Source organism: Hemitrygon akajei, chromosome 6 (assembly GCF_048418815.1).
Source record: "Hemitrygon akajei chromosome 6, sHemAka1.3, whole genome shotgun sequence".
Classification (NCBI taxonomy): Eukaryota; Metazoa; Chordata; class Chondrichthyes; order Myliobatiformes; family Dasyatidae; genus Hemitrygon; species Hemitrygon akajei.
In genome coordinates, this window is record NC_133129.1 from 46,780,475 (window position 1) to 46,794,873 (window position 14,399).

The 14,399-nt window shown below is 39.1% G+C and overlaps 1 long non-coding RNA gene across 2 annotated transcripts; it reads left to right on the top strand.

Moving 5' to 3' along the window:
- The first annotated feature begins 471 nt into the window (after positions 1 to 471).
- Positions 472 to 13,516, top strand: LOC140729042 (uncharacterized). Of its 2 annotated transcripts, XR_012099238.1 has the most exons (5): positions 472 to 650; positions 9,485 to 9,737; positions 9,985 to 10,050; positions 10,485 to 10,620; positions 12,587 to 13,516. It is a non-coding gene; the product is annotated as an uncharacterized lncRNA (long non-coding RNA). The 2 variants fall into 2 exon arrangements; XR_012099237.1 differs by lacking the exon at positions 472 to 650 and having other exon boundaries at positions 5,074 to 9,737.
- Positions 13,517 to 14,399: the final 883 nt, after the last annotated feature.

Here is a 14,399-nt window from a genome sequence, read left to right on the forward strand (position 1 = left end):
GTTTCCGACACAATGAAATTCTTGCCCCGGACCATTTTTTTTTCCAGCGGTTTGTGTTCTCCTTTTGAGACTAGTGATCATTTTTAGGTCAACCCTGCGGGGACCATGAATGCCAGTTCCAGTAGGCGTTGCTTTAGCACCGGAGGGCTCGCCACCCCCCCCCCCCCCGGAAGAATGTAAGAGTCCGGGATCGAGACTTCCAGCCTCAGTGAACTGGATAAATGGGAAGTCGGCTTCCACAAACACCTGCAACGTTAAGCATAGTGGATCCCGCCACAGCTTCACAGACAGCACCCCACTCCGGGAGCTAATCACGTTCAGGCATGATGCTGCATAAAACATATCGGAAGTCAGTTTAGATCCTGTCCGTACCCACCAGCCTGCCCACTGGACCCAATACCCTGCAACATAACTTAGAGGAGGCTTGCCCCTTCCAACTATAAACGTGGTGAATCGGCCGCGGGTCAGACATTGACCATACGATATCATGTCAGAATTCCACGCAGAATTTGTCCAATTTTAGCTAATCTGGTGACCTTTGCCGGCAGCCTAAGACTTGGCAAAGGCAGCTCCGGTTGGGAGTTAAAATCTAACCGTCCAATCCCAGAGACCTCAAGAAGAGAAGTGATTCGCCAACTGCAGGCTAAAAGGTTCGTGACTCCGTTAAATTTTAGGGGTTCGTTGGTAATTCTCATGCTCAAACAAAGCATTATTCATGGTGTTTGCACCACTACACTAACACATGTGTTAATGTGCAAAATCAAATTAATGTAACGACTCTAGAAAATAACCGGAAGACTGGGATACTATTTCTTCCAGAGCTGTGATAAGATCGATTGTGCCTACTTGACGGTAAAGCCCATGCCAGAATACAGTTTAGCTGGTTCCGTCCCCTGCCCCGGCCTCGCAATTCTACATTTATCCCCTTTTGGTTATTTATTCAACATCCCTTTAAATGCTACAACTGAATCTAATGTGCCATTAGATTCAGCTACTAATTCACTTATTGTGCTATTCGCTGACGGAGCACTCCGGACCACAAACATTCACTGCCTAAAACAATTCTTCATGGTGGTGTTGGTTCTTTCACCAATCACCGACATTTTATGATCTTGGCCTCTCGACCAATAGAAACAGTTTCCCTGTATCTACTTTACCTTTACCCTTTATGATTTTAAATAGCTCTCTCAGAACTCCTCACAACCTCCTCTGTCCCAAATAACATAACCACCAGATTCTTCAGTCTATCTACATTAACACCCCCATTTAATTCATTTTGGTAAATACTTGCTGCACCTTCTCCAACCATTCACACCTTTCACACCTTCCAGAACTGAACTCAGTCTCTAGCTAGCATTTCCTAAAAGTTCATCATAAGCTCCTTGCTCTGGTACTTCATGTTTATAACGCCCAGTATCATGTAGGGCATTCTCAATAACTTTCTCAATACTGAACAACTTAGTTGTGAGGAAGTAGTGGCAAGTCATAAAATGAAACAGAAAATTAACAATAGATATTCAGAAGGTAAGATTGCATGTGAGTTCAATTCAAAAGTACAATGAACAAATGATCAATTAAAATTTAATGAGAACCTCAGATGCAGGAAATAGGAATATGTAGTTACCAAATTACTGCTTATCATCAATCTTCAATCTTGAAGAGAATGGACAGTTACTTGTGATCAAGTTTCCAGAAACTGTGGGAAAAATTTAAACAGAATAAAAGTCATAGTAATATAAAACAAGCATTTCGGACAGCCAATTTATCAACTCCAAATAACCCCCTCACTTAGAAGTCTGAAAGTGGATATAATGAACTTAATAACCTTTTAACTGTCCTGTTTGTTAGTTCATTAGGTTTAGAAGAAATCTTTAGCTATTGGAAGATGTCCAATATAAAGCTATTACTTCTTAAACATTTTGAAAAAAATTCTCAGGAAGTTCTGTCAAATTACCTTGGGAAAGATTAGTAACCTGTATGGAACTAAGATAAAATAGTGAAACTTGGTGGGGTGGTGGGATGAGAACAGTGATGCAGTCTTTTATGAAGGAAAGGAACTAGTAATTATGAAAACTTACCCCTTGGATGGGGCTGTAAAGAGGGAAATGGAGAAATTATAAAGTGTGAATCGAAGTAATAGATATCGTAGTTTAATATTTATTCATATGATCTGTTTTGTACATCTATCCATTTAATCAAAATAATAATTTTCATGAATGGCTTCATTGATTTATAGTATCGGCAAGATAAGGGAAAAGGAATTGGTAAATACATTGTTTTATAAACTTCAAGAACTTTATCCAAGATTTGCAAATTGTTAGTTGAAGGATTCCAATTCAAGGTGCTAAGCAAAATAAATAGAGAAGTTTTGTTGGAAATTTAAAACTGTTATTTTTTATTCCAATAAATATTTATAGAAATTAAGAAAAACATGCATTAGTGTGATACACAAATATATATTTTATGGTGAGATCATGGACAGTAAAGATGAGAAAAAAAAACTCATTTTTAAAATTGCACTTCCTTGAATAAAATCTAAGAATTATACTGAAAAATTCTCAGAGAAGGTAAGTATCTAAGCCTTGGTTGAAAGTAAAATTAAAAATTATTCCATTGTGAAAAAGAGAACCAATACTTGCTAATGGAAAAATAGAAATGTAATGATCAGGGGGCAGAAGGGACACTAAATTCAAACTTATCTTGAAATAAAAAATAATGTTGCTGTATTCAAGCCATGTATTGTTAGGTGCTAAGTGAGCAGTGAGATACAGTCCAACCATTCTTTCAAAGAATTATCCCTTTGAGGCAATCTCATACAACCTAACAAAATATAGTTAATTGCCATTTGTTAAGAAGGAATGGAGATTCAATACATGAAGTTTACCTAGTTTGAAGAAAGCTGATAAACATAGAAAGGATTCTTCTGCAAAAGAAAGGATACAACATATAATGAGTGAAGAAAAAGTATCTGAGGTACTGGAAAAATTATGAAATCAAACATTAGCTCTAGCATACTTTGAGACAAGATTAAATAATGATGGTAGGTTAATATGAATTCCGTTTCAATTAATATGGTGGCAGAAACATAGCTTTGGTTGTGTCAAAGGCAATTGCAGGTGAGTTATCAAAATGTGTCTTTACCAGTAACAAAACTATAACTCTTAGTAAACCAATGGCTGATGGGATGGCTAAGCTGAAATCATGCTAGCAATTTCAAATAAGATAGAATTCTAATATAGTGAATAACTTCAGAATCAGGTTTATTAGCACAGGCATGTGTCATGAAATTTGTTAACGTAGCAGCAGTTCAATTCATTACATAATATAGAAGGAAAATAAGTAAGTGAATCAATTACAGTATATGTATATTGAATATATTAAAAATTGTGCAAAAACAGGATTAATATGCATTAAAAAGTGAGGTAGTGTTCATGGGTTCAATGTCCATTTAGGAATCAGATGGCAGAAGGGAAGAAGTAGTTCCTGAATCGCTGAGTGTGTGCCTTCAGGCTTCTGTACCTCCTACCTGATGGTAACAGTGAGAAAAGGGTATGCCCTGGATGCTGGATGTCCTTAATAATGGACGTTGCCTTTCTGAGACACAGTCCTTGAAGATACCCTGGGTACTTTGAAGATCAGTACCCAAGATGGAGCTGACTAAATCTACAACCCTCTGCAGCTTCTTGTGGTCCTGTGCAGTAGCTCCCCCCCCCCCCCCCCCCCCACACCAGGCAGTGATGCAGCCTGTCAGAATGCTCTCCACGGTACATCTATAGAAGCTTTTGAGTATTTTTGCGATTATCAACATATTTTTTTGTTCTTTAGAAAGCTGTTGTGAGGGCAAAAGAGCAAAAGTAAAAGAGTTCAAATCTCCTTGGGGTATGGTAAATAAACATTTTCAGGACAGGAGAAGGTAGCATTGGAGTAAAGGGAATTGAAAATATATTATAAGAATTTAAATTTCAGAGATTTCAAAATTGATGGTAGGAGGAATCACATGTATTATTTTAGTCAACAGTAAGGAAATGGCAGAAATAAAACTTAATGTTGGTATTAATTCTGCAACAGAATTAAGGATAGAGGGGGATTACATAACACAATTATGGAAATTGGCATTTGAGGGGAAACAAAAGTCAAAAAGGCAGCTGCACTTTGTTGAGCCTCTTTCTGCTTGGAGCCATTTTTGTGGCATTGAGAACCAAATGCTGTCCTCTCTCTTTGAGGAAAACAGGAAGAATGCAAACAGCTGTGTAAACTCTTCATTGGTGGTCCAAGCTTCAAATCCACAGACAAAAGTCTTCATGAGAAATGGGACAGATTGACTGTGTGGGACCAACAGATGAAGTGCTCCAGGGCAAGTAGATTTTCTTACATATTCCTGTGTCTCTGAGGTAAATGGTGCAATGCCTGCCAGACCTCATAAACTAGATGGATTTGTTGTTGAACCTAAAAGGGCAGAATCAAGAAGAACTCCACCATATCTGGAACTCATTTGACTTAAGAAATCCTTGCCTGTGGCATGAGTGGAGAAATCAACAAAAAGACATTGTAAAATTGCTAAAATAATGTTGAATCAACAGAGTGCAAAGACGAGTGCTCTGATTTTATTACGTTTGGTGGTGATAACGTTATTGTTAAGAAAAGGAATAATTATAAAATCAGTGGACAGAAAGAAGACAAATGGGAGGTGTTGTCATGTATGGTATTGCAGAATTCCAAAAGAGATTAGAGAAGTCTTGAGCTTCTGGAGAACAGATTCTCTGGTGTACCAGTGTTAATTCTGGAAGCAGTCGGGAAAGCGGCAGGGATGAATGGAAATTAGAGTAGCTGAAGAATTAGCACTGACACAGGCGTGAATGGACTACCATAATATTTTTGCTTGCTGCTCAGCTGCTTCTTTAGAAAGCATCAGACTAGAAGGAAGCACTACTCTTTGTAAAGACAGCCTTGGCCACAGATTAGAAGAAGCAATTACTAAAGGGGATTGACAGTTGACTGCTCCTATCAATAACCTAGTGACTATTGGTTCAGTTATTGAATTTTCAGAAATTATATAAAAATTCAGTTCAGTATGTTTCAGATCGATAACACATAGGGCAGTATGCTTGGTTAGCTGGTCACTCAACAGAAACAGAAAGAGATCAGATGGGTGACATCCAGGAAGGGCAAGTAGGTAGGGTAGGAATATCCCGTGGTCACTCCCATTTCTAACAAGTGCACTGTGTTGGAGGGAATGGCCTCCCAGGTGAAAACAGCAGCAACTGCCCAGTTGACACCACAGAGAGTGTTGCTGTACAGAGAGGGGGAACCAAACTTGGAGAGCAATAGTGGTAGGAGATTCTGTTGTAAGGACATCGGAGAGGCATTTCTAAACCATAAAAGGGACTCCAGGTCTGTATGTCGGTGGTGTTAGATGTCTCAAAGTAGTTGCAGGACATTCTGAAGGGAGAGAATAAACAGTTAGCAATTGTGTGTATATGGGCAGCATGGTAATGTAGTGGTTAGCGCAATGCTTTGCACTGCCGGCTGTAAGATCTGGGTTCGAATCCCACTGCTGTCCGAAAGGAGTTTGTACATTCTCCCTGTGGCTATGTGGGTTTTCTCTGGATGCTCGAGTTTCCTCCCACATGCCAAAGGTGTACGGTTAATGTGGGTAAGTTGTGGGCATGTGGTACCAGAAGCATGCTGACCCTAGCAGGCTGCTTCAGCACAGTCCTCCTCAATTTGATTTGATGCAAATACTGTATGGTTTGATATACATGTAACAAATAAAGCTAACCTTGAAATTAGTATCTTTAAAACAACAAAAGTAAAAGAGGACCTTGCAACAAGAGTCTAGGTGCCACTTAAAGAACAGACTCGCAAAGGTTGTAATCGCTGGATTGCTTTTGGTGTCACGAGCTAGTGGATTAGAACAATAGGTGAGAAGAATGCAAGATTGAAAATGTTTATGCAGATGATGGCTTTAATTTCCTGGATCATTGAGGCTGTTTCTGGGGAAGCTGGGATCTGTGCAAGTGATACAGGTTTCACCTTAACAAAAAATGGACTAACACCAAGCTATCAGTTACTGAAGAGGGGAGGAAGGGAGTGATCTTGAATGGGAGATGATGGGAGGGAATTCGTTCAAACCTACAGAATATTGAAAGGCCCAATGAAAAGGGGCCTACGGCCTTATAGGAAAGTTTGCTAGTGCTGTTGCAGAAGGATTAAATTGAGCTGGCAAGGGGATGGGGCTCTAGGTATGTTTGCAGAGGTACAATCATTGAGAGGAGAAATAGGAAGTCTGGCAGACAGAACGTGGAGAGATGCACATCAGGGGAATTAACTGCATCAGTTTTAATGCAAGAAGGCTGATGAAGTCAAAGCTGTAATTTATTAGGGAAATACAATATTGTTGCCATATTTGATTGTAAGATGGGCAATGCTAAAAACTCAGTATCTTGGGATATAAAATATTCAGGCAAGGCAGATGGGAAAGTAAGACAGGAAGTGTCATAATGACTGCATTATTTCAGTATTGAGAGATGATATCCTAGAAGACTTCAAAAATGAGGCAATATTGGTAAAGTTTAGGAACAAAAACAATGTTGTTACTTCTCGGGGGGTGTATTACAGCCAACAAGAGGCAGATGAACAGATATGTCAGCAGCTATCAGAGAAGATACAATAAAAAAAATAGTTCAGGTGGATATTTATTTTCTGATTATTGACTGCATTTGCCTTAAAGGCTTGGAGAGCTGAGGTGGAATTTTTGAGATGTGATCAGGAGAGCTTTTAATGCAGTAGGAGGTAAACCAACAATTGAAAGAACACTATTGGACCTTTATTGGGAGAATGAATCTGGTTAAGTGGAGAGAGTGTCAAAAAGGGAGCATTATGGGAATAGTGACCATAACTCCATATACAGTATGTCAAAGTGGTTGTGGAAAATGAAAACCAGAAATAACCAATTTCAGAGAACTCTAGATATTGAAGCTTATTGAGGGTTGACTAAAAATAAAAGACACTTAGATGAACAAGTCCTATTAGGAGTAATAGAAGTGTAGAGGGGTGCTTGGAACAGAAATTATGAAAGCAAACAGGCAAAATATCACTGACAGGCAGGATTAAGATTAATCTAAAGGCATTCTATAAATATATTGAGGACAAACGAATAACCAGGGAAAGAGTAGAATGTACTAGGGACAACAGTGGTAATCTGTGTATGGAGACAGAACGTATAGCAGTGGTCCTAAATGAGTACTTTTCGCTAAGGAATTGGATTTTGTAGTTGAAGTATTTAGCAGAAGGGAAGATGAAAGTCTAGTGCAAGTCTCAATAAAAGAGAGGAGATTCTTGATGCCTTAGTGGGTTTAAATATGGGTTAAGCCATAGGGTTGGATGGGATCTATTCCACATTGCTAGGGGAAAGAAGGGAGGGGACTAATGGGGTTTTAACTGAAAATGTTAAATCCTTGCTGATCACAGCTGAGCTTTCTGTTGACTGAATAATGGTAAATGTGTCCCCATCTTTTCAGACAGAACAGCAGGGAGGGAAGACCTGGTAAATGTGAATCTGATATAGGTGATAGGGAAGTTATTGAAGAAAATTCTGCGGGTCATGATTAACGATCATTTGGAATTATAGGATATCAGCAGAGACAGCCAGCATGGCTTTATCAAAGGCAGTTCCTGTCTGACCAATCTGATTGAGATTTTGGAGAGGTAACCAAGTGTATTAATAAGGGCAGTGCAGTAGATATGGTTTCCTAGGCTTCAATAAGCTTTTCTCAATGTTCCACACAGGGAATTGGCCCATGGGTCCCATGGCATTTGGGACAAGTTGACAAACTAGATTCAAAATTGACTGTGTAGCTAGGAGACAGAGAATGATGATAGACAGTTGTTTTAGTGATTGGATGCCTGTGATGAGAGGTAATTCTCCAGGGTCAGTGTAGGGACCCTTACTGTTAATAATATATGTGAATGATTCGATGTGAAGTTAGGAGGCACGATCAGTGAGTTTGCTGATGACAAAAAGATTGAGATTCAAATTTAAATTTATTTATTATATGTATACTGAAACATACAATGACATGCATCATTTGCATTAACAATGAACACACACAGAAGATGTGTTGGGGGCATCCTACAAGTGTTGCCACAAATTCCTACACCAACATAGCATGCCCAGTGTTCAGCAGGACACCATAGAACACACCAAAACAGTACACAACAAGCAACAAAACAACAACAACAACAACCTGAGAACAGCCCCTTTCCTCCCTTCCCACCCATCCACATACGCAGACTGTCCTCCAATTCCAGGACAGGCCTCCAGGATTTGGCCATAGAGCTTCAACTTCCAGACTTCTGATCAATTTTCCGGCTCCAGTCTTTGGTATTGATACTAGCCAATGATGAGAACTTGATAACATATTGATTCACAGTGTTGTGTATGGCATAGAGGGTAGTCTTAGGCCATAAGGTGATATTGCTGTATTGGTGATATATGGCCGATTAGAGTTCTACCAAGATGAAGATCAGATGATGCATTTTGGGAGTGCAAATGAGACTAGGACATATACCATGAACTGTAGGATCTTACAGAGCTTTGATGAGCAGTGGGACCTCAGAGAACCAGTCCAGTGATGCTTGCAGATGGCAGTATCAGTGAATGATTTGGTTAGGAAGGCATCTGGAATACTGACTTTCATTAATTTTAACATTAAATATGAAAGCATTGAGGTTATGCTCCAACTTTATGAAACTTAATTTATGCCTAAATTGGAGTACTGCATGCAATTCTGAGCAACACACTGTAAGTAAAATACAATAATAGTAGTGTTGGTGCAGAGGCGATTCAACAGGATGTTGCCAAAGATTGAGCATTTCAGTTATGAGGAGGTATTGGAAAAACTACATTCTTCCTGGAGTGGAGGAGGTTAAGAAGCAACATGATCGAGGTACAAGTATATCAAATGATGGGCATATAAATTGGGTGGACTGCTGTTAATTTTTCCTTAGCTTATAGATTGACATAGTTTAATGATTTGGCAAAGAGATCCAGAGGGGATTTAAGGGGATCCTTAATCACCCAAAGAGTGGTGGAAGCAAGATCATCAACAGTATTTATGAAGTCTGTAGATAAGCACTTGAATGGCTTATGCATAGAAGAGTTGGCATAGAAAAGCAGCATCCATCTTCAAAAATCTTCGCCACCCAGGCCATGCTCTTTTCTCGCTGCTGCCATCAGGTAGAAGGTGCAGGTGCCTCAGGACCCACACCACCAAGTTCAAGAACAAAAGGGGGCTCCTGAACAAAAGGGGATAACTACACTCATTCTATTTCTGGTGTTCCTACAACCGATGGTCTCACTTTAATGGCTCTTTATCTTGTTATTCCATGTTCTTTCATTCCATGTTTTTTCATACTTGTTATTTATTGCTATTTATTTATATTTGCATTTGCACAGCTTGTTGTTCATTGATCCCGTTTACAGTTTCTGTTCTATAGATTTCCTAAGTATGTCCACAGGAAAAAGAATCTCAGGGTTGTATGTGGTGACGTGTATGTACTCTGATAATAAGTTTTACTTTGAACTTTGAGAATGGTCCAAATACTGGGAGATGGCAAGCTTGGACATGGTGAAAAAGACATCCACTTTCCATGCTCTGTGGATCTATGACCCTACATGTGATGGACAATATGAGAATGCAGAAATGGGTGATTATCAAACCAAGAATGATAATAAGGCAAGTAGGTTGATTTAGTTAACAAAGAACCAATTTCTTGCGTATAGTGACTAATACATCTTCCTAAAAATGAATGTTCTAGGTGGAGTAAAATCTGACTCATGGTACATGTTTATATTTCAACTAAATTTGGCAAATTACTTTACATCCCACCCCTCCTCTCAAAATATGACCATGGACACACACACTTTTCAATGATTCAAGTTCTTCCATGGGTTAATTCAATCTTTGGCTCTTTATATTTCAGCCACAATGAGCATCAGCATAAGGAATTAGAATCTGGACTTCCTATTAAAGCATCCTATTAAAATAGGTAAGTGGGAGATAATTATAGAATTTATAATTTCAAAACTACTTTAGAAACAGAATTTGCACCATTGTGTGAAATCAATGCAATTTCATCAGTCATCAGTGTGCATCCTGTGTGTCCAGTGTTTTAGAGTGTCCTGCAATCAACATAAAAAGTCATCTCACAAACAAGAGAAAATCAGCAGATGCTGGAAATCCAGGCAACACACACAAAATGCTGGAGGAACTCAGCAGGCCAGGCAGCATCTATGGAAATGAATAAACAGTCAACATTTTGGGCTGAGACCCTTCATCAGGACAGGTCCAGACCTGACATGTCAACTGTTTACAATTTTTTATAGATGCTGCCTGGCCTGCTGAGTTCCTCCAGCATTTTGAGAATGTGTTATAAAGAGTCATCTGCCTCTAACTCACATCTAATGTTTTTGTTTAATGTAGTGGACTGGTTCAGAGCATCTGTGGATACTATGGTCACAGAGGAAGAGGAAGGGATGATTGGACGAAGCATGAGTAAATGCTGAGTCTCCCACATCCAAAAGATATGTAGCTACTGTAAATTGCTCCAGGTGTGTAGGTAAGTGTGGGAAGATTGAGGAGAGAATAAGTTGGGTTTAGTATACGATTAATGTAAACAATTCTGTGTAAACCTGTGCTGAAGAGTCTGTTTGAATGCTGATTGACTTTCTGAATCTGTACTTTTACAGTATAGCAAAGGAACAGGTCTTTTGGTCTAGGATACTTCCAAAAAAACTGTTGAATACAAATGCACTGGCAAAAGGTAGATTGGTGATGACAAGGTCAAATGGTTTTTTTAGGCTGTTGAACTGAATACCTGCCACTAATCCAGTAAGATACTTAAATCCTTCAGGATTTGGCCATCTTGGACTTTGGTTGCACTACTGAGTTGCTCAAGTTGATGGACATATTGAGAGTAGCAAGGGCATAGAGTAATACCCTTCCTATTTCTTCCAAATTGTGTTTGATGCCTTCTTCATCTTTTTCCTGTATTCTTAGGCAGTCCTTTGGATCAATGATGTCATGCTACCCACTGGTTCTGTGAGTTCTGAGGTGGGCTAACGAAGCCAAAAAGTGGGACCTGCAGACACTTTCCCAAATAGGGCAGAAATTGGTTGTTGTGGCAGGTAGGTGGGTAGTTTGTGAGGCGGTCCACACCTTTGCCACTTATCCTAAATACTGCTTCCCCACTTTGTCCAGTGATGGGCCAGAATTTCCCAAGAGCTGCAGAGGGTGCTGCATTTCTTCCTGAATATATTTTTTCTCTGTCTGCAGTTTGATGTGAAAGAGGATTAATCAGCTGTAGGTGATAATCACTATGAGTTTTCCTTGCCCTTTTACCATTGAGTTTTGTGGTAATGCAGCATTAGGAATTATATTGTTTATAATAACTATTTTCAAGTTCAAGCTTATTGTCATCTGACTGTACATATGTACAACCAAATGAAACAATACTTCTCCAGATCATGGTGCACTCACAAAACATATCACACACAGCACATAAAATGATATATTACCACAAATAAGTTAATAAAATATAATTCAAAGTGCAGCACAGGTAAACAAGTAAGCAGCTTTCAGCCTTAGTGGTGAGACCTTGGTGGTAGCAGGGTATTCATTAGTCTCACAGCCTGGAGGAAGAAGCTGTTGCCCAGTCTGGCAGTCCTAGACCTGATGATCCCCTTCCACATGGTAACAGTCAAAGAGTACACAACACTCCTGGTAGATGTTACAAATAGAGAGACGGAGACACTGGTGATCCTCTTGGCAGTTTTTATTACCCTCTGTAGAATCTGGCAGTCTGAAGCTTTGCAGCTTCTGTACCACTCCATAATTCAGTCAGACAGGACTCTCCTGATGGTGCTCCTGTCGAAACTTGTTAGAATGGGCGTGGGAAGCCTTGCACACATCAGTCTCCTCAGAAAGTGCAGTCGCTGCTCTGCCTTCTTAACTAGTGAGGAGGTGTTGTGGGCCCAGGTTAGATTGTTTGCTATGTGCACACCAATGAACTTTGTGCTCTTCTCTCTCCCCACAGCAGTGCCATTGATGTTCAATGGAGAGTGGTCAACTTGTGCCTTCCGAATTCCACAATCATCTCTTTTGTCTTGTCCACATTTACACCCAGCTGAAACTTAGTAGTTGAAAAGAATAGTTGACTATACACATGACCATTTTCAAATTAAAGTGTTTATGCATGAGCAGGAACACTAATACTGATGATCATAAATATTTGAGTACAGTGTGCTCCCTAAAATTATTTACTTTGAGGATACATAATGTGAGACTTCAATAAAAACAGAATATGCTTGAAACATTCAGCAAATAATACAGCATCTATGGAGGGGGAAAAGTAGAATTAACATTTCGGGTGAAAAGCTATCCACTTTGCCAGTCCCGATGAAGGCTCTTGGCCCAAAACTCGACTGTTTACTTCTTTCCATTGATGGGCCTGACCTGCTGAGTCCCTCCAGCAGTTTGTGTGTTACTTTGATTTCCAGTATCTGAAAATGTTCACTTGTTTACAGATGACCCTAATGCTGCCTGCATTGTTAATTTGGAGAATACACACGAGAACTTCACCCAAGCTGGGGGGTGAATTGTCCACACTCCTGGCACAGAAGATGCTTCAGCTGGGTATTAGTTATTGAATGTCCCGCAGGAAGAAGCTTGTGCAAGGGAGAGGCGTCCAGAAACTCTCAGGAAAACGGAGGGACTTTTCCAGAAATAACACCCTTTCTACGAAAGTTTGCAAATGCCAAATCCAATTCGTTCATTCTTCCTGTTCTCTTTTATATTTTAAGCGTTCTTATAATAACAGTGAAATTTGCCTTTAAATCATAACTGATACCGTGACGGCTGCTTTCAGATGCGTTGTTGAAATGAAGAAATGAGAAATAAATTTGGGTCCGTTCCCGTTATGTGTGTGTGTGTGTGTGTGTGTGTGTGTGTGTGTGTGTGTGTGTGTGTGTGTGTGTGTGTGTGTGTGTGTGTGTGTGTGTGTGTGTGTGTGTGTGTGTGTGTGTGTGTGTGTGTGTGTGTGTGTGTGTGTGTGTGTGTGTGTGTGTGTGTAAACTTTTGAGTTAAGCCGATCGTTTTAAAAATGCTTGTTCTATGAAGACAAAAATAGTAATTACAGAGACCACCCAGAATTAAGGAGCAATCGTTTATTTAACCGGAAATTAAATAAGAAAAAGGAATACTATTTTTTTCCGGGCTTTTAAAATATGAGATGGGGTCACGGTAAACTCACGGCAGAAGTATTTTAGTAATGGGTCAATTGAAATAAAAAGCTTAATCATTAGGAATGAACGGTTAAAGTAGATGGGCCATGTTCTCCTTGAATAGGTACTGTCAATTGTCCTCGTTTAATGAACTATAAAGTGACTAGCGCCATTTTTCTCAACAAATGAAAATTATGGTTTAAAAAGTATCAGTTAAAAGGTTTTGCATCAAAATTTTACGAAGTCCCTGATTTTCACAGGAATACTATAATGCAGACTCACGGACTCGGAATAAATGGACAACTTTTGAGTGTGACAAATTATTTCATTACATTTTCATAGTTTAAATTTAGAAGCACACATTGTAACTCAGTTTAAGGCAAGATATATGCACAGATCGAATGAAGTATTTAATATTTGCAGCCTAATTTCTGGAATGGTAAATGCGGTGTTCCGGAATGCACGTAGTTTGCGCGAAGCGTGAATGGATGAATGAAAAGACATGAAATTCGCGATGGGTCAAACGGGCGTTGAAACTCCATTGAAAGAAATAAATTATACTTTTTATTAAACAAAATATTTTACAAACTTTACACAGGACCATAGATTTTTATGTCTGTAATTAAATGTAACACGCTATTAAGTGTTAGAATAAAAATTCGGCAGGAGATTCCTGTGTAATTTACCCGTCTCTAACAGCCTTCGGGTGACAATTTCTTCTTTAATGAGATTCAATAGAGGTCTTCTCGCTTTATAATTACTATTTCTCACTTAAATGACACATTCGTAGTTTATCATCTTGCTCCATTATGTTTTATCTACGAGAACAAAAAAAAGTAAAGCGAAATGTTTTGCATATTTTACCCTTTCCTAAGAAACACTTCTCCCTTCATAAGTAAAACAATTTAAAACAAAATGTAAAGGCGAAGTATATGGAGGTTTGAAATGTAATATAAAATAGGAGATACTGGAAATGGTCAGCTGGTCAGACAGCATCTGTGGAGAGACAGTTAGTAGTACCGTTCTGATGAAAAAATCTTGAACGCAAAAAAAAATTCTTCGTGTTGCAGAATGGGCATCTCTGAAAAGGCATTCATATATAATCGATAACACAACC